Genomic DNA, 18,778 nt, shown 5'->3' with positions numbered 1-18,778 from the left:
TTTCGCCCACGGGTGGGCTCGAACCACCAACCTTTCGGTTAACAGCCGAACGCGCTAGCCGATTGCGCAACGGAGGCGTCGACTTTGGCTCACTTGTGCAATCTATATCAACGCAATTCGTACACATTCTGCAGGAATCTCGCAGAATGGTAGCATCTGCTTATGCCTCTTCACATGGATAACGTGCATGCACACTGTAGCGACGCTCATAAACGAATGACATTATACTACAAAATGCATACAAACCACTGTTCTGCCTATGCATTCAGAAAACCTCCTAGGCCAGTAGAATACTTGTCATAGGCTGTAGAACATCCCTGTCATTCAGTGTACTGCCATGTGATAGATATTGATCGAGGTAGCTCCGCACGTTGCAGGAAAGTTATAAAAATGGATGCCTTCTGTGAGCTTCGGACTCACGACTCCTGGTTTACGAGACCAGTGCTCTACCACTGAGCTAAGAAGGCGGCAGCTTTGAATATGCGAGCTATCCCCGAATTCTCACTTCATCACACTGAATCTTGCAGCCCTCGACCAGATAATTGATTTGGCGCACTGCTGCTGCTGGGAGTGTCCACATTGCCGTTCTCCAAATCTCTCGACTGTTTCGCCCTTACGATCGGCGACGACCGTCAGGCCACCAAAAGTTTGCGGTCTGCAATTTCTTGTCCTAGTGCACAGCTTGTGGGATAACGTGGCTCGACTGCGAAATGCGCCTTTCGGCTCCACTCTCTGGCTACAGTTTGCTGTTGTTCACAGTGGCACTGGCGTTGCCCATGGGGCTTCATGTAAGGCGACTGCACGTCGCTCGCCCAACAGCGGCCTACTGCAGACCGACACTTAAGAGACACAAAATACAAATCGACATCGAGAGACAGGCCCTGTCATATGGCACTCGCGACACATACGCTGAAATTGAATGTAAATAAAACGTCTTTTGTAGTGGGCGTCGCTCCACTGCAGTGTCACACATGGTGAATAAATAGGAAAACAGTAGAACGTCTGTGTAGGGCCATGTTTTTACCTACTGTGCCACCTGCCTGAATGTGTATAAGCATCTGTGGCATCACTCCTTCGCAGCCAAATTGCCACACTAGCTGTGCATCTCTAACAAAGTTGATGTATGTCCTCACCTCGGTGACGGATAAAACGATTTCGCCCCCGGGTGGGCTCGAACCACCAACCTTTCGGTTAACAGCCGAACGCGCTAGCCGATTGCGCCACGGAGGCGTCGACTTTGGCTCACTTGTGCAATCTATATCAACTTAATTCGTACACATTCTGCAGGAATCTCGCAGTATGGTAGCATCTGCTTATGCCCCTTCACATGGTTAACGTGCATGCACACTGTAGCGACGCTCATAAACGAATGACTTTATACTACAAAATGCGTACAAACCACTGTTCTGCCTATGCATTCAGAAAACCTCCTAGGCCAGTAGAATACTTGTCATAGGTTGTAGAACATCCCTTTCATTCAGTGTACTGCCATGTGATAGATATTGCTCGAGGTAGCTCCGCACGTTGCAGGAAAGTTATAAAAATGGATGCCTTATGTGAGGTTCGAACTCACGACTCCTGGTTTATGAGACCAGTGCTCTACCACTGAGATAAGAAGGCGGCAGCTTTGAATTTGCGGGCTATCCCCGAATTCTCACTTCATCACACTGAATCTTGCAGCCCTCGACCAGATAATTGATTTGGCGCACTGCTGCTGCTGGGAGTGTCCACATTGCCGTTCTCCAAATCTCTCGACTGTTTCGCCCTTACGATCGGCGACGACCGTCAGGCCACCAAAAGTTTGCGGTCTGCAATTTCTTGTCCTAGTGCACAGCTTGTGGGATAACGTGGCTCGACTGCGAAATGCGCCTTTCGGCTCCACTCTCTGGCTACAGTTTGCTGTTGTTCACAGTGGCACTGGCGTTGCCCATGGGGCTTCATGTAAGGCGACTGCACGTCGCTCGGCCAACAGCGGCCTACTGCAGACCGACACTTAAGAGACACAAAATACAAATCGACATCGAGAGACAGGCCCTGTCATATGGCACTCGCGACGCATACGCTGAAATTGAATGTAAATAAAACGTCTTTTGTAGTGGGCGTCGCTCCACTGCAGTGTCACACATGGTGAATAAATAGGAAAACAGTAGAACGTCTGTGTAGGGCCATGTTTTTACCTACTGTGCCACCTGCCTGAATGTGTATAAGCATCTGTGGCATCACTCCTTCGCAGCCAAATTGCCACACTAGCTGTGTATCTCTAACAAAGTTGATGTATGTCCTCACCTCGGTGACGGATAAAACGATTTCGCCCCCGGGTGGGCTTGAACCACCAACCTTTCGGTTAACAGCTGAACGCGCTAGCCGATTGCGCCACGGAGGCGTCGACTTTGGCTCACTTGTGCAATCTATATCAACTTAATTCGTACACATTCTGCAGGAATCTCAAAGAATGGTAGCATCTGCTTATGCCCCTTCACATGGTTAACGTACATGCACACTGTAGCGACGCTCATAAACGAATGACATTATACTACAAAATGCATACAAACCACTGTTCTGCCTATGCATTCAGAAAACCTCCTAGGCCAGTAGAATACTTGTCATAGGTTGTAGAACATCCCTTTCATTCAGTGTACTGCCATGTGATAGATATTGCTCGAGGTAGCTCCGCACGTTGCAGGAAAGTTAAAAAAATGGATGCCTTCTGTGAGGTTCGAACTCACGACTCCTGGTTTACGAGACCAGTGCTCTACCACTGAGCTAAGAAGGCGGCAGCTTTGAATATGCGAGCTATCCCCGAATTCTCACTTCATCACACTGAATCTTGCAGCCCTCGACCAGATAATTGAGTTGGCGCACTGCTGCTGCTGGGAGTGTCCACATTGCCGTTCACCAAATCTCTCGACTGTTTCGCCCTTACGATCGGCGACGACCGTCAGGCCACCAAAAGTTTGCGGTCTGCAATTTCTTGTCCTAGTGCACAGCTTGTGGGATAACGTGGCTCGACTGCGAAATGCGCCTTTCGGCTCCACTCTCTGGCTACAGTTTGCTGTTGTTCACAGTGGCACTGGCGTTGCCCATGGGGCTTCATGTAAGGCGACTGCACGTCGCTCGGCCAACAGCGGCCTACTGCAGACCGACACTTAAGAGACACAAAATACAAATCGACATCGAGAGACAGGCCCTGTCATATGGCACTCGCGACGCATACGCTGAAATTGAATGTAAATAAAACGTCTTTTGTAGTGGGCGTCGCTCCACTGCAGTGTCACACATGGTGAATAAATAGGAAAACAGTAGAACGTCTGTGTAGGGCCATGTTTTTACCTACTGTGCCACCTGCCTGAATGTGTATAAGCATCTGTGGCATCACTCCTTCGCAGCCAAATTGCCACACTAGCTGTGTATCTCTAACAAAGTTGATGTATGTCCTCACCTCGGTGACGGATAAAACGATTTCGCCCCCGGGTGGGCTCGAACCACCAACCTTTCGGTTAACAGCCGAACGCGCTAGCCGATTGCGCAACGGAGGCGTCGACTTTGGCTCACTTGTGCAATCTATATCAACTTAATTCGTACACATTCTGCAGGAATCTCGCAGAATGGTAGCATCTGCTTATGCCCCTTCACATGGTTAACGTACATGCACACTGTAGCGACGCTCATAAACGAATGACATTATACTACAAAATGCATACAAACCACTGTTCTGCCTATGCATTCAGAAAACCTCCTAGGCCAGTAGAATACTTGTCATAGGTTGTAGAACATCCCTTTCATTCAGTGTACTGCCATGTGATAGATATTGCTCGAGGTAGCTCCGCACGTTGCAGGAAAGTTAAAAAAATGGATGCCATCTGTGAGGTTCGAACTCACGACTCCTGGTTTACGAGACCAGTGCTCTACCACTGAGCTAAGAAGGCGGCAGCTTTGAATATGCGAGCTATCCCCGAATTCTCACTTCATCACACTGAATCTTGCAGCCCTCGACCAGATAATTGATTTGGCGCACTGCTGCTGCTGGGAGTGTCCACATTGCCGTTCACCAAATCTCTCGACTGTTTCGCCCTTACGATCGGCGACGACCGTCAGGCCACCAAAAGTTTGCGGTCTGCAATTTCTTGTCCTAGTGCACAGCTTGTGGGATAACGTGGCTCGACTGCGAAATGCGCCTTTCGGCTCCACTCTCTGGCTACAGTTTGCTGTTGTTCACAGTGGCACTGGCGTTGCCCATGGGGCTTCATGTAAGGCGACTGCACGTCGCTCGGCCAACAGCGGCCTACTGCAGACCGACACTTAAGAGACACAAAATACAAATCGACATCGAGAGACAGGCCCTGTCATATGGCACTCGCGACGCATACGCTGAAATTGAATGTAAATAAAACGTCTTTTGTAGTGGGCGTCGCTCCACTGCAGTGTCACACATGGTGAATAAATAGGAAAACAGTAGAACGTCTGTGTAGGGCCATGTTTTTACCTACTGTGCCACCTGCCTGAATGTGTATAAGCATCTGTGGCATCACTCCTTCGCAGCCAAATTGCCACACTAGCTGTGTATCTCTAACAAAGTTGATGTATGTCCTCACCTCGGTGACGGATAAAACGATTTCGCCCACGGGTGGGCTCGAACCACCAACCTTTCGGTTAACAGCCGAACGCGCTAGCCGATTGCGCAACGGAGGCGTCGACTTTGGCTCACTTGTGCAATCTATATCAACGCAATTCGTACACATTCTGCAGGAATCTCGCAGAATGGTAGCATCTGCTTATGCCTCTTCACATGGATAACGTGCATGCACACTGTAGCGACGCTCATAAACGAATGACATTATACTACAAAATGCATACAAACCACTGTTCTGCCTATGCATTCAGAAAACCTCCTAGGCCAGTAGAATACTTGTCATAGGCTGCAGAACATCCCTGTCATTCAGTGTACTGCCATGTGATAGATATTGATCGAGGTAGCTCCGCACGTTGCAGGAAAGTTATAAAAATGGATGCCTTCTGTGAGCTTCGGACTCACGACTCCTGGTTTACGAGACCAGTGCTCTACCACTGAGCTAAGAAGGCGGCAGCTTTGAATATGCGAGCTATCCCCGAATTCTCACTTCATCACACTGAATCTTGCAGCCCTCGACCAGATAATTGATTTGGCGCACTGCTGCTGCTGGGAGTGTCCACATTGCCGTTCTCCAAATCTCTCGACTGTTTCGCCCTTACGATCGGCGACGACCGTCAGGCCACCAAAAGTTTGCGGTCTGCAATTTCTTGTCCTAGTGCACAGCTTGTGGGATAACGTGGCTCGACTGCGAAATGCGCCTTTCGGCTCCACTCTCTGGCTACAGTTTGCTGTTGTTCACAGTGGCACTGGCGTTGCCCATGGGGCTTCATGTAAGGCGACTGCACGTCGCTCGCCCAACAGCGGCCTACTGCAGACCGACACTTAAGAGACACAAAATACAAATCGACATCGAGAGACAGGCCCTGTCATATGGCACTCGCGACGCATACGCTGAAATTGAATGTAAATAAAACGTCTTTTGTAGTGGGCGTCGCTCCACTGCAGTGTCACACATGGTGAATAAATAGGAAAACAGTAGAACGTCTGTGTAGGGCCATGTTTTTACCTACTGTGCCACCTGCCTGAATGTGTATAAGCATCTGTGGCATCACTCCTTCGCAGCCAAATTGCCACACTAGCTGTGCATCTCTAACAAAGTTGATGTATGTCCTCACCTCGGTGACGGATAAAACGATTTCGCCTGCGGGTGGGCTCGAACCACCAACCTTTCGGTTAACAGCCGAACGCGCTAGCCGATTGCGCCACGGAGGCGTCGACTTTGGCTCACTTGTGCAATCTATATCAACTTAATTCGTACACATTCTGCAGGAATCTCGCAGTATGGTAGCATCTGCTTATGCCCCTTCACATGGTTAACGTGCATGCACACTGTAGCGACGCTCATAAACGAATGACTTTATACTACAAAATGCGTACAAACCACTGTTCTGCCTATGCATTCAGAAAACCTCCTAGGCCAGTAGAATACTTGTCATAGGTTGTAGAACATCCCTTTCATTCAGTGTACTGCCATGTGATAGATATTGCTCGAGGTAGCTCCGCACGTTGCAGGAAAGTTATAAAAATGGATGCCTTATGTGAGGTTCGAACTCACGACTCCTGGTTTATGAGACCAGTGCTCTACCACTGAGATAAGAAGGCGGCAGCTTTGAATTTGCGGGCTATCCCCGAATTCTCACTTCATCACACTGAATCTTGCAGCCCTCGACCAGATAATTGATTTGGCGCACTGCTGCTGCTGGGAGTGTCCACATTGCCGTTCTCCAAATCTCTCGACTGTTTCGCCCTTACGATCGGCGACGACCGTCAGGCCACCAAAAGTTTGCGGTCTGCAATTTCTTGTCCTAGTGCACAGCTTGTGGGATAACGTGGCTCGACTGCGAAATGCGCCTTTCGGCTCCACTCTCTGGCTACAGTTTGCTGTTGTTCACAGTGGCACTGGCGTTGCCCATGGGGCTTCATGTAAGGCGACTGCACGTCGCTCGCCCAACAGCGGCCTACTGCAGACCGACACTTAAGAGACACAAAATACAAATCGACATCGAGAGACAGGCCCTGTCATATGGCACTCGCGACGCATACGCTGAAATTGAATGTAAATAAAACGTCTTTTGTAGTGGGCGTCGCTCCACTGCAGTGTCACACATGGTGAATAAATAGGAAAACAGTAGAACGTCTGTGTAGGGCCATGTTTTTACCTACTGTGCCACCTGCCTGAATGTGTATAAGCATCTGTGGCATCACTCCTTCGCAGCCAAATTGCCACACTAGCTGTGTATCTCTAACAAAGTTGATGTATGTCCTCACCTCGGTGACGGATAAAACGATTTCGCCCCCGGGTGGGCTCGAACCACCAACCTTTCGGTTAACAGCTGAACGCGCTAGCCGATTGCGCCACGGAGGCGTCGACTTTGGCTCACTTGTGCAATCTATATCAACTTAATTCGTACACATTCTGCAGGAATCTCAAAGAATGGTAGCATCTGCTTATGCCCCTTCACATGGTTAACGTACATGCACACTGTAGCGACGCTCATAAACGAATGACATTATACTACAAAATGCATACAAACCACTGTTCTGCCTATGCATTCAGAAAACCTCCTAGGCCAGTAGAATACTTGTCATAGGTTGTAGAACATCCCTTTCATTCAGTGTACTGCCATGTGATAGATATTGCTCGAGGTAGCTCCGCACGTTGCAGGAAAGTTAAAAAAATGGATGCCTTCTGTGAGGTTCGAACTCACGACTCCTGGTTTACGAGACCAGTGCTCTACCACTGAGCTAAGAAGGCGGCAGCTTTGAATATGCGAGCTATCCCCGAATTCTCACTTCATCACACTGAATCTTGCAGCCCTCGACCAGATAATTGAGTTGGCGCACTGCTGCTGCTGGGAGTGTCCACATTGCCGTTCACCAAATCTCCCGACTGTTTCGCCCTTACGATCGGCGACGACCGTCAGGCCACCAAAAGTTTGCGGTCTGCAATTTCTTGTCCTAGTGCACAGCTTGTGGGATAACGTGGCTCGACTGCGAAATGCGCCTTTCGGCTCCACTCTCTGGCTACAGTTTGCTGTTGTTCACAGTGGCACTGGCGTTGCCCATGGGGCTTCATGTAAGGCGACTGCACGTCGCTCGCCCAACAGCGGCCTACTGCAGACCGACACTTAAGAGACACAAAATACAAATCGACATCGAGAGACAGGCCCTGTCATATGGCACTCGCGACGCATACGCTGAAATTGAATGTAAATAAAACGTCTTTTGTAGTGGGCGTCGCTCCACTGCAGTGTCACACATGGTGAATAAATAGGAAAACAGTAGAACGTCTGTGTAGGGCCATGTTTTTACCTACTGTGCCACCTGCCTGAATGTGTATAAGCATCTGTGGCATCACTCCTTCGCAGCCAAATTGCCACACTAGCTGTGTATCTCTAACAAAGTTGATGTATGTCCTCACCTCGGTGACGGATAAAACGATTTCGCCTCCGGGTGGGCTCGAACCACCAACCTTTCGGTTAACAGCCGAACGCGCTAGCCGATTGCGCAACGGAGGCGTCGACTTTGGCTCACTTGTGCAATCTATATCAACTTAATTCGTACACATTCTGCAGGAATCTCGCAGAATGGTAGCATCTGCTTATGCCCCTTCACATGGTTAACGTACATGCACACTGTAGCGACGCTCATAAACGAATGACATTATACTACAAAATGCATACAAACCACTGTTCTGCCTATGCATTCAGAAAACCTCCTAGGCCAGTAGAATACTTGTCATAGGTTGTAGAACATCCCTTTCATTCAGTGTACTGCCATGTGATAGATATTGCTCGAGGTAGCTCCGCACGTTGCAGGAAAGTTAAAAAAATGGATGCCATCTGTGAGGTTCGAACTCACGACTCCTGGTTTACGAGACCAGTGCTCTACCACTGAGCTAAGAAGGCGGCAGCTTTGAATATGCGAGCTATCCCCGAATTCTCACTTCATCACACTGAATCTTGCAGCCCTCGACCAGATAATTGATTTGGCGCACTGCTGCTGCTGGGAGTGTCCACATTGCCGTTCACCAAATCTCTCGACTGTTTCGCCCTTACGATCGGCGACGACCGTCAGGCCACCAAAAGTTTGCGGTCTGCAATTTCTTGTCCTAGTGCACAGCTTGTGGGATAACGTGGCTCGACTGCGAAATGCGCCTTTCGGCTCCACTCTCTGGCTACAGTTTGCTGTTGTTCACAGTGGCACTGGCGTTGCCCATGGGGCTTCATGTAAGGCGACTGCACGTCGCTCGGCCAACAGCGGCCTACTGCAGACCGACACTTAGGGGACACAAAATACAAATCGACATCGAGAGACAGGCCCTGTCATATGGCACTCGCGACGCATACGCTGAAATTGAATGTAAATAAAACGTCTTTTGTAGTGGGCGTCGCTCCACTGCAGTGTCACACATGGTGAATAAATAGGAAAACAGTAGAACGTCTGTGTAGGGCCATGTTTTTACCTACTGTGCCACCTGCCTGAATGTGTATAAGCATCTGTGGCATCACTCCTTCGCAGCCAAATTGCCACACTAGCTGTGTATCTCTAACAAAGTTGATGTATGTCCTCACCTCGGTGACGGATAAAACGATTTCGCCCCCGGGTGGGCTCGAACCACCAACCTTTCGGTTAACAGCCGAACGCGCTAGCCGATTGCGCCACGGAGGCGTCGACTTTGGCTCACTTGTGCAATCTATATCAACTTAATTCGTACACATTCTGCAGGAATCTCGCAGAATGGTAGCATCTGCTTATGCCCCTTCACATGGTTAACGTGCATGCACACTGTAGCGACACTCATAAACGAATGACATTATACTACAAAATGCATACAAACCACTGTTCTGCCTATGCATTCAGAAAACCTCCTAGGCCAGTAGAATACTTGTCATAGGTTGTAGAACATCCCTTTCATTCAGTGTACTGCCATGTGATAGATATTGCTCGAGGTAGCTCCGCACGTTGCAGGAAAGTTATAAAAGTGGATGCCTTCTGTGAGGTTCGAACTCACGACTCCTGGTTTATGAGACCAGTGCTCTACCACTGAGCTAAGAAGGCGGCAGCTTTGAATTTGCGGGCTATCCCCGAATTCTCACTTCATCACACTGAATCTTGCAGCCCTCGACCAGATAATTGATTTGGCGCACTGCTGCTGCTGGGAGTGTCCACATTGCCGTTCTCCAAATCTCTCGACTGTTTCGCCCTTACGATCGGCGACGACCGTCAGGCCACCAAAAGTTTGCGGTCTGCAATTTCTTGTCCTAGTGCACAGCTTGTGGGATAACGTGGCTCGACTGCGAAATGCGCCTTTCGGCTCCACTCTCTGGCTACAGTTTGCTGTTGTTCACAGTGGCACTGGCGTTGCCCATGGGGCTTCATGTAAGGCGACTGCACGTCGCTCGGCCAACAGCGGCCTACTGCAGACCGACACTTAAGAGACACAAAATACAAATCGACATCGAGAGACAGGCCCTGTCATATGGCACTCGCGACGCATACGATGAAATTGAATGTAAATAAATCGTCTTTTGTAGTGGGCGTCGCTCCACTGCAGTGTCACACATGGTGAATAAATAGGAAAACAGTAGAACGTCTGTGTAGGGCCATGTTTTTACCTACTGTGCCACCTGCCTGAATGTGTATAAGCATCTGTGGCATCACTCCTTCGCAGCCAAATTGCCACACTAGCTGTGTATCTCTAACAAAGTTGATGTATGTCCTCACCTCGGTGACGGATAAAACGATTTCGCCCGCGGGTGGGCTCGAACCACCAACCTTTCGGTTAACAGCCGAACGCGCTAGCCGATTGCGCCACGGAGGCGTCGACTTTGGCTCACTTGTGCAATCTATATCAACTTAATTCGTACACATTCTGCAGGAATCTCGCAGAATGGTAGCATCTGCTTATGCCCCTTCACATGGTTAACGTGCATGCACACTGTAGCGACGCTCATAAACGAATGACATTATACTACAAAATGCATACAAACCACTGTTCTGCCTATGCATTCAGAAAACCTCCTAGGCCAGTAGAATACTTGTCATAGGTTGTAGAACATCCCTTTCATTCAGTGTACTGCCATGTGATAGATATTGCTCGAGGTAGCTCCGCACGTTGCAGGAAAGTTAAAAAAATGGATGCCTTGTGTGAGGTTCGAACTCACGACTCCTGGTTTACGAGACCAGTGCTCTACCACTGAGCTAAGAAGGCGGCAGCTTTGAATATGCGAGCTATCCCCGAATTCTCACTTCATCACACTGAATCTTGCAGCCCTCGACCAGATAATTGATTTGGCGCACTGCTGCTGCTGGGAGTGTCCACATTGCCGTTCTCCAAATCTCTCGAGTGTTTCGCCCTTACGATCGGCGACGACCGTCAGGCCACCAAAAGTTTGCGGTCTGCAATTTCTTGTCCTAGTGCACAGCTTGTGGGATAACGTGGCTCGACTGCGAAATGCGCCTTTCGGCTCCACTCTCTGGCTACAGTTTGCTGTTGTCCACAGTGGCACTGGCGTTGCCCATGGGGCTTCATGTAAGGCGACTGCACGTCGCTCGGCCAACAGCGGCCTACTGCAGACCGACACTTAAGAGACACAAAATACAAATCGACATCGAGAGACAGGCCCTGTCATATGGCACTCGCGACGCATACGATGAAATTGAATGTAAATAAATCGTCTTTTGTAGTGGGCGTCGCTCCACTGCAGTGTCACACATGGTGAATAAATAGGAAAACAGTAGAACGTATGTGTAGGGCCATGTTTTTACCTACTGTGCCACCTGCCTGAATGTGTATAAGCATCTGTGGCATCACTCCTTCGCAGCCAAATTGCCACACTAGCTGTGTATCTCTAACAAAGTTGATGTATGTCCTCACCTCGGTGACGGATAAAACGATTTCGCCCCTGGGTGGGCTCGAACCACCAACCTTTCGGTTAACAGCCGAACGCGCTAGCCGATTGCGCCACGGAGGCGTCGACTTTGGCTCACTTGTGCAATCTATTTCAACTTAATTCGTACACATTCTGCAGGAATCTCGCAGAATGGTAGCATCTGCTTATGCCCCTTCACATGGTTAACGTGCATGCACACTGTAGCGACGCTCATAAACGAATGACATTATACTACAAAATGCATACAAACCACTGTTCTGCCTATGCATTCAGAAAACCTCCTAGGCCAGTAGAATACTTGTCATAGGTTGTAGAACATCCCTTTCATTCAGTGTACTGCCATGTGATAGATATTGCTCGAGGTAGCTCCGCACGTTGCAGGAAAGTTAAAAAAATGGATGCCTTCTGTGAGGTTCGAACTCACGACTCCTGGTTTACGAGACCAGTGCTCTACCACTGAGCTAAGAAGGCGGCAGCTTTGAATATGCGAGCTATCCCCGAATTCTCACTTCATCACACTGAATCTTGCAGCCCTCGACCAGATAATTGATTTGGCGCACTGCTACTGCTGGGAGTGTCCACAATGCCGTTCACCAAATCTCTCGACTGTTTCGCTCTTACGATCGGCGACGACCGTCAGGCCACCAAAAGTTTGCGGTCTGCAATTTCTTGTCCTAGTGCACAGCTTGTGGGATAACGTGGCTCGACTGCGAAATGCGCCTTTCGGCTCCACTCTCTGGCTACAGTTTGCTGTTGTTCACAGTGGCACTGGCGTTGCCCCTGGGGCTTCATGTAAGGCGACTGCACGTCGCTCGGCCAACAGCGGCCTACTGCAGACCGACACTTAAGAGACACAAAATACAAATCGACATCGAGAGACAGGCCCTGTCATATGGCACTCGCGACGCATACGCTGAAATTGAATGTAAATAAAACGTCTTTTGTAGTGGGCGTCGCTCCACTGCAGTGTCACACATGGTGAATAAATAGGAAAACAGTAGAACGTCTGTGTAGGGCCATGTTTTTACCTACTGTGCCACCTGCCTGAATGTGTATAAGCATCTGTGGCATCACTCCTTCGCAGCCAAATTGCCACACTAGCTGTGTATCTCTAACAAAGTTGATGTATGTCCTCACCTCGGTGACGGATAAAACGATTTCGCCCCTGGGTGGGCTCGAACCACCAACCTTTCGGTTAACAGCCGAACGCGCTAGCCGATTGCGCCACGGAGGCGTCGACTTTGGCTCACTTGTGCAATCTATATCAACTTAATTCGTACACATTCTGCAGGAATCTCGCAGAATGGTAGCATCTGCTTATGCCCCTTCACATGGTTAACGTGCATGCACACTGTAGCGACGCTCATAAACGAATGACATTATACTACAAAATGCATACAAACCACTGTTCTGCCTATGCATTCAGAAAACCTCCTAGGCCAGTAGAATACTTGTCATAGGTTGTAGAACATCCCTTTCATTCAGTGTACTGCCATGTGATAGATATTGCTCGAGGTAGCTCCGCACGTTGCAGGAAAGTTAAAAAAATGGATGCCTTCTGTGAGGTTCGAACTCACGACTCCTGGTTTACGAGACCAGTGCTCTACCACTGAGCTAAGAAGGCGGCAGCTTTGAATATGCGAGCTATCCCCGAATTCTCACTTCATCACACTGAATCTTGCAGCCCTCGACCAGATAATTGATTTGGCGCACTGCTACTGCTGGGAGTGTCCACATTGCCGTTCACCAAATCTCTCGACTGTTTCGCTCTTACGATCGGCGACGACCGTCAGGCCACCAAAAGTTTGCAGTCTGCAATTTCTTGTCCTAGTGCACAGCTTGTGGGATAACGTGGCTCGACTGCGAAATGCGCCTTTCGGCTCCACTCTCTGGCTACAGTTTGCTGTTGTTCACAGTGGCACTGGCGTTGCCCATGGGGCTTCATGTAAGGCGACTGCACGTCGCTCGGCCAACAGCGGCCTACTGCAGACCGACACTTAAGAGACACAAAATACAAATCGACATCGAGAGACAGGCCCTGTCATATGGCACTCGCGACGCATACGCTGAAATTGAATGTAAATAAAACGTCTTTTGTAGTGGGCGTCGCTCCACTGCAGTGTCACACATGGTGAATAAATAGGAAAACAGTAGAACGTCTGTGTAGGGCCATGTTTTTACCTACTGTGCCACCTGCCTGAATGTGTATAAGCATCTGTGGCATCACTCCTTCGCAGCCAAATTGCCACACTAGCTGTGTATCTCTAACAAAGTTGATGTATGTCCTCACCTCGGTGACGGATAAAACGATTTCGCCCCTGGGTGGGCTCGAACCACCAACCTTTCGGTTAACAGCCGAACGCGCTAGCCGATTGCGCCACGGAGGCGTCGACTTTGGCTCACTTGTGCAATCTATATCAACTTAATTCGTACACATTCTGCAGGAATCTCGCAGAATGGTAGCATCTGCTTATGCCCCTTCACATGGTTAACGTGCATGCACACTGTAGCGACGCTCATAAACGAATGACATTATACTACAAAATGCATACAAACCACTGTTCTGCCTATGCATTCAGAAAACCTCCTAGGCCAGTAGAATACTTGTCATAGGTTGTAGAACATCCCTTTCATTCAGTGTACTGCCATGTGATAGATATTGCTCGAGGTAGCTCCGCACGTTGCAGGAAAGTTAAAAAAATGGATGCCTTCTGTGAGGTTCGAACTCACGACTCCTGGTTTACGAGACCTGTGCTCTACCACTGAGCTAAGAAGGCGGCAGCTTTGAATATGCGAGCTATCCCCGAATTCTCACTTCATCACACTGAATCTTGCAGCCCTCGACCAGATAATTGATTTGGCGCACTGCTGCTGCTGGGAGTGTCCACATTGCCGTTCACCAAATCTCTCGACTGTTTCGCCCTTACGATCGGCGACGACCGTCAGGCCACCAAAAGTTTGCGGTCTGCAATTTCTTGTCCTAGTGCACAGCTTGTGGGATAACGTGGCTCGACTGCGAAATGCGCCTTTCGGCTCCACTCTCTGGCTACAGTTTGCTGTTGTTCACAGTGGCACTGGCGTTGCCCATGGGGCTTCATGTAAGGCGACTGCACGTCGCTCGGCCAACAGCGGCCTACTGCAGACCGACACTTAAGAGACACAAAATACAAATCGACATCGAGAGACAGGCCCTGTCATATGGCACTCGCGACGCATACGCTGAAATTGAATGTAAATAAAACGTCTTTTGTAGTGGGCGTCGCTCCACTGCAGTGTCACACATGGTGAATAAATAGGAAAACAGTAGAACGTCTGTGTAGGGCCATGTTTTTACCTACTGTGCCACCTGCCTGAATGTGTATAAGCATCTGTGGCATCACTCCTTCGCAGCCAAATTGCCACACTAGCTGTGTATCTCTAACAAAGTTGATGTATGTCCTCACCTCGGTGACGGATAAAACGATTTCGCCCCCGGGTGGGCTCGAACCACCAACCTTTCGGTTAACAGCCGAACGCGCTAGCCGATTGCGCCACGGAGGCGTCGACTTTGGCTCACTTGTGCAATCTATATCAACTTAATTCGTACACATTCTGCAGGAATCTCGCAGAATGGTAGCATCTGCTTATGCCCCTTCACATGGTTAACGTGCATGCACACTGTAGCGACGCTCATAAACGAATGACATTATACTACAAAATGCATACAAACCACTGTTCTGCCTATGCATTCAGAAAACCTCCTAGGCCAGTAGAATACTTGTCATAGGTTGTAGAACATCCCTTTCATTCAGTGTACTGCCATGTGATAGATATTGCTCGAGGTAGCTCCGCACGTTGCAGGAAAGTTAAAAAAATGGATGCCTTCTGTGAGGTTCGAACTCACGACTCCTGGTTTACGAGACCAGTGCTCTACCACTGAGCTAAGAAGGCGGCAGCTTTGAATATGCGAGCTATCCCCGAATTCTCACTTCATCACACTGAATCTTGCAGCCCTCGACCAGATAATTGATTTGGCGCACTGCTACTGCTGGGAGTGTCCACATTGCCGTTCACCAAATCTCTCGACTGTTTCGCTCTTACGATCGGCGACGACCGTCAGGCCACCAAAAGTTTGCAGTCTGCAATTTCTTGTCCTAGTGCACAGCTTGTGGGATAACGTGGCTCGACTGCGAAATGCGCCTTTCGGCTCCACTCTCTGGCTACAGTTTGCTGTTGTTCACAGTGGCACTGGCGTTGCCCATGGGGCTTCATGTAAGGCGACTGCACGTCGCTCGGCCAACAGCGGCCTACTGCAGACCGACACTTAAGAGACACAAAATACAAATCGACATCGAGAGACAGGCCCTGTCATATGGCACTCGCGACGCATACGCTGAAATTGAATGTAAATAAAACGTCTTTTGTAGTGGGCGTCGCTCCACTGCAGTGTCACACATGGTGAATAAATAGGAAAACAGTAGAACGTCTGTGTAGGGCCATGCTTTTACCTACTGTGCCACCTGCCTGAATGTGTATAAGCATCTGTGGCATCACTCCTTCGCAGCCAAATTGCCACACTAGCTGTGTATCTCTAACAAAGTTGATGTATGTCCTCACCTCGGTGACGGATAAAACGATTTCGCCTGCGGGTGGGCTCGAACCACCAACCTTTCGGTTAACAGCCGAACGCGCTAGCCGATTGCGCCACGGAGGCGTCGACTTTGGCTCACTTGTGCAATCTATATCAACTTAATTCGTACACATTCTGCAGGAATCTCGCAGAATGGTAGCATCTGCTTATGCCCCTTCACATGGTTAACGTGCATGCACACTGTAGCGACGCTCATAAACGAATGACATTATACTACAAAATGCATACAAACCACTGTTCTGCCTATGCATTCAGAAAACCTCCTAGGCCAGTAGAATACTTGTCATAGGTTGTAGAACATCCCTTTCATTCAGTGTACTGCCATGTGATAGATATTGCTCGAGGTAGCTCCGCACGTTGCAGGAAAGTTAAAAAAATGGATGCCTTCTGTGAGGTTCGAACTCACGACTCCTGGTTTACGAGACCTGTGCTCTACCACTGAGCTAAGAAGGCGGCAGCTTTGAATATGCGAGCTATCCCCGAATTCTCACTTCATCACACTGAATCTTGCAGCCCTCGACCAGATAATTGATTTGGCGCACTGCTGCTGCTGGGAGTGTCCACATTGCCGTTCACCAAATCTCTCGACTGTTTCGCCCTTACGATCGGCGACGACCGTCAGGCCACCAAAAGTTTGCGGTCTGCAATTTCTTGTCCTAGTGCACAGCTTGTGGGATAACGTGGCTCGACTGCGAAATGCGCCTTTCGGCTCCACTCTCTGGCTACAGTTTGCTGTTGTTCACAGTGGCACTGGCGTTGCCCATGGGGCTTCATGTAAGGCGACTGCACGTCGCTCGGCCAACAGCGGCCTACTGCAGACCGACACTTAAGAGACACAAAATACAAATCGACATCGAGAGACAGGCCCTGTCATATGGCACTCGCGACGCATACGCTGAAATTGAATGTAAATAAAACGTCTTTTGTAGTGGGCGTCGCTCCACTGCAGTGTCACACATGGTGAATAAATAGGAAAACAGTAGAACGTCTGTGTAGGGCCATGTTTTTACCTACTGTGCCACCTGCCTGAATGTGTATAAGCATCTGTGGCATCACTCCTTCGCAGCCAAATTGCCACACTAGCTGTGTATCTCTAACAAAGTTGATGTATGTCCTCACCTCGGTGACGGATAAAACGATTTCGCCCCCGGGTGGGCTCGAACCACCAACCTTTCGGTTAACAGCCGAACGCGCTAGCCGATTGCGCCACAGAGGCGTCGACTTTGGCTCACTTGTGCAATCTATATCATTGCAATTCGTACACATTCTGCAGGAATCTCGCAGAATGGTAGCATCTGCTTATGCCCCTTCACATGGTTAACATGCATGCACACTGTAGCGACGCTCATAAACGAATGACATTATACTACAAAATGCATACAAACCACTGTTCTGCCTATGCATTCAGAAAACCTCCTAGGCCAGTAGAATACTTGTCATAGGTTGTAGAACATCCCTTTCATTCAGTGTACTGCCATGTGATAGATATTGCTCGAGGTAGCTCCGCACGTTGCAGGAAAGTTAAAAAAATGGATGCCTTCTGTGAGGTTCGAACTCACGACTCCTGGTTTACGAGACCAGTGCTCTGCCACTGAGCTAAGAAGGCGGCAGCTTTGAATTTGCGGGCTATCCCCGAATTCTCACTTCATCACACTGAATCTTGCAGCCCTCGACCAGATAATTGATTTGGCGCACTGCTGCTGCTGGGAGTGTCCACATTGTCGTTCTCCAAATCTCTCGACTGTTTCGCCCTTACGATCGGCGACGACCGTCAGGCCACCAAAAGTTTGCGGTCTGCAATTTCTTGTCCTAGTGCACAGCTTGTGGGATAACGTGGCTCGACTGCGAAATGCGCCTTTCGGCTCCACTCTCTGGCTACAGTTTGCTGTTGTTCACAGTGGCACTGGCGTTGCCCATGGGGCTTCATGTAAGGCGACTGCACGTCGCTCGCCCAACAGCGGCCTACTGCAGACCGACACTTAAGAGACACAAAATACAAATCGACATCGAGAGACAGGCCCTGTCATATGGCACTCGCGACGCATACGCTGAAATTGAATGTAAATAAAACGTCTTTTGTAGTGGGCGTCGCTCCACTGCAGTGTCACACATGGTGAATAAATAGGAAAACAGTAGAACGTCTGTGTAGGGCCATGTTTTTACCTACTGTGCCACCTGCCTGAATGTGTATAAGCATCTGTGGCATCACTCCTTCGCAGCCAAATTGCCACACTAGCTGTGTATCTCTAACAAAGTTGATGTATGTCCTCACCTCGGTAACGGATAAAACGATTTCGCCCCCGGGTGGGCTCGAACCACCAACCTTTCGGTTAACAGCCGAACGCGCTAGCCGATTGCGCCACGGAGGCGTCGACTTTGGCTCACTTGTGCAATCTATATCAACTTAATTCGTACACATTCTGCAGGAATCTCGCAGAATGGTAGCATCTGCTTATGCCCCTTCACATGGTTAACGTGCATGCACACTTTAGCGACGCTCATAAACGAATGACATTATACTACAAAATGCATACAAACCACTGTTCTGCCTATGCATTCAGAAAACCTCCTAGGCCAGTAGAATACTTGTCATAGGTTGTAGAACATCCCTTTCATTCAGTG

At 49.2% G+C, this 18,778-nt stretch overlaps 33 non-coding genes across 33 annotated transcripts; all 33 read right to left on the bottom strand.

Annotated features, from left to right (window-relative positions):
* Window positions 1-3: 3 nt before the first annotated feature.
* Window positions 4-77, bottom strand: Trnan-guu (transfer RNA asparagine (anticodon GUU)). The gene has a single exon. It is a non-coding gene; the product is annotated as a tRNA-Asn (tRNA).
* Window positions 78-395: 318 nt separating this feature from the next.
* Trnat-cgu (transfer RNA threonine (anticodon CGU)) lies at window positions 396-467 on the bottom strand. The gene has a single exon. It is a non-coding gene; the product is annotated as a tRNA-Thr (tRNA).
* A 689-nt stretch (window positions 468-1,156) lies between these two features.
* On the bottom strand, window positions 1,157-1,230 carry Trnan-guu (transfer RNA asparagine (anticodon GUU)). The gene has a single exon. It is a non-coding gene; the product is annotated as a tRNA-Asn (tRNA).
* A 318-nt stretch (window positions 1,231-1,548) lies between these two features.
* Trnam-cau (transfer RNA methionine (anticodon CAU)) lies at window positions 1,549-1,620 on the bottom strand. The gene has a single exon. It is a non-coding gene; the product is annotated as a tRNA-Met (tRNA).
* A 689-nt stretch (window positions 1,621-2,309) lies between these two features.
* Window positions 2,310-2,383, bottom strand: Trnan-guu (transfer RNA asparagine (anticodon GUU)). The gene has a single exon. It is a non-coding gene; the product is annotated as a tRNA-Asn (tRNA).
* Window positions 2,384-2,701: 318 nt separating this feature from the next.
* On the bottom strand, window positions 2,702-2,773 carry Trnat-cgu (transfer RNA threonine (anticodon CGU)). Its single transcript has one exon. It is a non-coding gene; the product is annotated as a tRNA-Thr (tRNA).
* Window positions 2,774-3,462: 689 nt separating this feature from the next.
* Trnan-guu (transfer RNA asparagine (anticodon GUU)) lies at window positions 3,463-3,536 on the bottom strand. The gene has a single exon. It is a non-coding gene; the product is annotated as a tRNA-Asn (tRNA).
* A 318-nt stretch (window positions 3,537-3,854) lies between these two features.
* Window positions 3,855-3,926, bottom strand: Trnat-cgu (transfer RNA threonine (anticodon CGU)). The gene has a single exon. It is a non-coding gene; the product is annotated as a tRNA-Thr (tRNA).
* A 689-nt stretch (window positions 3,927-4,615) lies between these two features.
* On the bottom strand, window positions 4,616-4,689 carry Trnan-guu (transfer RNA asparagine (anticodon GUU)). Its single transcript has one exon. It is a non-coding gene; the product is annotated as a tRNA-Asn (tRNA).
* Window positions 4,690-5,007: 318 nt separating this feature from the next.
* On the bottom strand, window positions 5,008-5,079 carry Trnat-cgu (transfer RNA threonine (anticodon CGU)). The gene has a single exon. It is a non-coding gene; the product is annotated as a tRNA-Thr (tRNA).
* A 689-nt stretch (window positions 5,080-5,768) lies between these two features.
* Trnan-guu (transfer RNA asparagine (anticodon GUU)) lies at window positions 5,769-5,842 on the bottom strand. Its single transcript has one exon. It is a non-coding gene; the product is annotated as a tRNA-Asn (tRNA).
* A 318-nt stretch (window positions 5,843-6,160) lies between these two features.
* On the bottom strand, window positions 6,161-6,232 carry Trnam-cau (transfer RNA methionine (anticodon CAU)). Its single transcript has one exon. It is a non-coding gene; the product is annotated as a tRNA-Met (tRNA).
* A 689-nt stretch (window positions 6,233-6,921) lies between these two features.
* Trnan-guu (transfer RNA asparagine (anticodon GUU)) lies at window positions 6,922-6,995 on the bottom strand. The gene has a single exon. It is a non-coding gene; the product is annotated as a tRNA-Asn (tRNA).
* Window positions 6,996-7,313: 318 nt separating this feature from the next.
* Trnat-cgu (transfer RNA threonine (anticodon CGU)) lies at window positions 7,314-7,385 on the bottom strand. Its single transcript has one exon. It is a non-coding gene; the product is annotated as a tRNA-Thr (tRNA).
* A 689-nt stretch (window positions 7,386-8,074) lies between these two features.
* Window positions 8,075-8,148, bottom strand: Trnan-guu (transfer RNA asparagine (anticodon GUU)). The gene has a single exon. It is a non-coding gene; the product is annotated as a tRNA-Asn (tRNA).
* A 318-nt stretch (window positions 8,149-8,466) lies between these two features.
* On the bottom strand, window positions 8,467-8,538 carry Trnat-cgu (transfer RNA threonine (anticodon CGU)). Its single transcript has one exon. It is a non-coding gene; the product is annotated as a tRNA-Thr (tRNA).
* A 689-nt stretch (window positions 8,539-9,227) lies between these two features.
* Window positions 9,228-9,301, bottom strand: Trnan-guu (transfer RNA asparagine (anticodon GUU)). The gene has a single exon. It is a non-coding gene; the product is annotated as a tRNA-Asn (tRNA).
* Window positions 9,302-9,619: 318 nt separating this feature from the next.
* Window positions 9,620-9,691, bottom strand: Trnam-cau (transfer RNA methionine (anticodon CAU)). Its single transcript has one exon. It is a non-coding gene; the product is annotated as a tRNA-Met (tRNA).
* Window positions 9,692-10,380: 689 nt separating this feature from the next.
* Window positions 10,381-10,454, bottom strand: Trnan-guu (transfer RNA asparagine (anticodon GUU)). Its single transcript has one exon. It is a non-coding gene; the product is annotated as a tRNA-Asn (tRNA).
* Window positions 10,455-10,772: 318 nt separating this feature from the next.
* On the bottom strand, window positions 10,773-10,844 carry Trnat-cgu (transfer RNA threonine (anticodon CGU)). The gene has a single exon. It is a non-coding gene; the product is annotated as a tRNA-Thr (tRNA).
* Window positions 10,845-11,533: 689 nt separating this feature from the next.
* On the bottom strand, window positions 11,534-11,607 carry Trnan-guu (transfer RNA asparagine (anticodon GUU)). Its single transcript has one exon. It is a non-coding gene; the product is annotated as a tRNA-Asn (tRNA).
* A 318-nt stretch (window positions 11,608-11,925) lies between these two features.
* Trnat-cgu (transfer RNA threonine (anticodon CGU)) lies at window positions 11,926-11,997 on the bottom strand. Its single transcript has one exon. It is a non-coding gene; the product is annotated as a tRNA-Thr (tRNA).
* A 689-nt stretch (window positions 11,998-12,686) lies between these two features.
* On the bottom strand, window positions 12,687-12,760 carry Trnan-guu (transfer RNA asparagine (anticodon GUU)). Its single transcript has one exon. It is a non-coding gene; the product is annotated as a tRNA-Asn (tRNA).
* A 318-nt stretch (window positions 12,761-13,078) lies between these two features.
* Trnat-cgu (transfer RNA threonine (anticodon CGU)) lies at window positions 13,079-13,150 on the bottom strand. The gene has a single exon. It is a non-coding gene; the product is annotated as a tRNA-Thr (tRNA).
* A 689-nt stretch (window positions 13,151-13,839) lies between these two features.
* Trnan-guu (transfer RNA asparagine (anticodon GUU)) lies at window positions 13,840-13,913 on the bottom strand. The gene has a single exon. It is a non-coding gene; the product is annotated as a tRNA-Asn (tRNA).
* A 318-nt stretch (window positions 13,914-14,231) lies between these two features.
* Window positions 14,232-14,303, bottom strand: Trnat-cgu (transfer RNA threonine (anticodon CGU)). The gene has a single exon. It is a non-coding gene; the product is annotated as a tRNA-Thr (tRNA).
* Window positions 14,304-14,992: 689 nt separating this feature from the next.
* Window positions 14,993-15,066, bottom strand: Trnan-guu (transfer RNA asparagine (anticodon GUU)). The gene has a single exon. It is a non-coding gene; the product is annotated as a tRNA-Asn (tRNA).
* A 318-nt stretch (window positions 15,067-15,384) lies between these two features.
* Window positions 15,385-15,456, bottom strand: Trnat-cgu (transfer RNA threonine (anticodon CGU)). The gene has a single exon. It is a non-coding gene; the product is annotated as a tRNA-Thr (tRNA).
* A 689-nt stretch (window positions 15,457-16,145) lies between these two features.
* On the bottom strand, window positions 16,146-16,219 carry Trnan-guu (transfer RNA asparagine (anticodon GUU)). Its single transcript has one exon. It is a non-coding gene; the product is annotated as a tRNA-Asn (tRNA).
* A 318-nt stretch (window positions 16,220-16,537) lies between these two features.
* Trnat-cgu (transfer RNA threonine (anticodon CGU)) lies at window positions 16,538-16,609 on the bottom strand. The gene has a single exon. It is a non-coding gene; the product is annotated as a tRNA-Thr (tRNA).
* Window positions 16,610-17,298: 689 nt separating this feature from the next.
* Window positions 17,299-17,372, bottom strand: Trnan-guu (transfer RNA asparagine (anticodon GUU)). The gene has a single exon. It is a non-coding gene; the product is annotated as a tRNA-Asn (tRNA).
* A 318-nt stretch (window positions 17,373-17,690) lies between these two features.
* Window positions 17,691-17,762, bottom strand: Trnat-cgu (transfer RNA threonine (anticodon CGU)). Its single transcript has one exon. It is a non-coding gene; the product is annotated as a tRNA-Thr (tRNA).
* A 689-nt stretch (window positions 17,763-18,451) lies between these two features.
* Trnan-guu (transfer RNA asparagine (anticodon GUU)) lies at window positions 18,452-18,525 on the bottom strand. Its single transcript has one exon. It is a non-coding gene; the product is annotated as a tRNA-Asn (tRNA).
* Window positions 18,526-18,778: the final 253 nt, after the last annotated feature.

The sequence above is a fragment of the Schistocerca gregaria genome, chromosome 5 (assembly GCF_023897955.1).
Source record: "Schistocerca gregaria isolate iqSchGreg1 chromosome 5, iqSchGreg1.2, whole genome shotgun sequence".
Classification (NCBI taxonomy): domain Eukaryota; kingdom Metazoa; phylum Arthropoda; class Insecta; order Orthoptera; family Acrididae; genus Schistocerca; species Schistocerca gregaria.
This window is presented reverse-complemented; position numbering and strand designations above follow the sequence as displayed.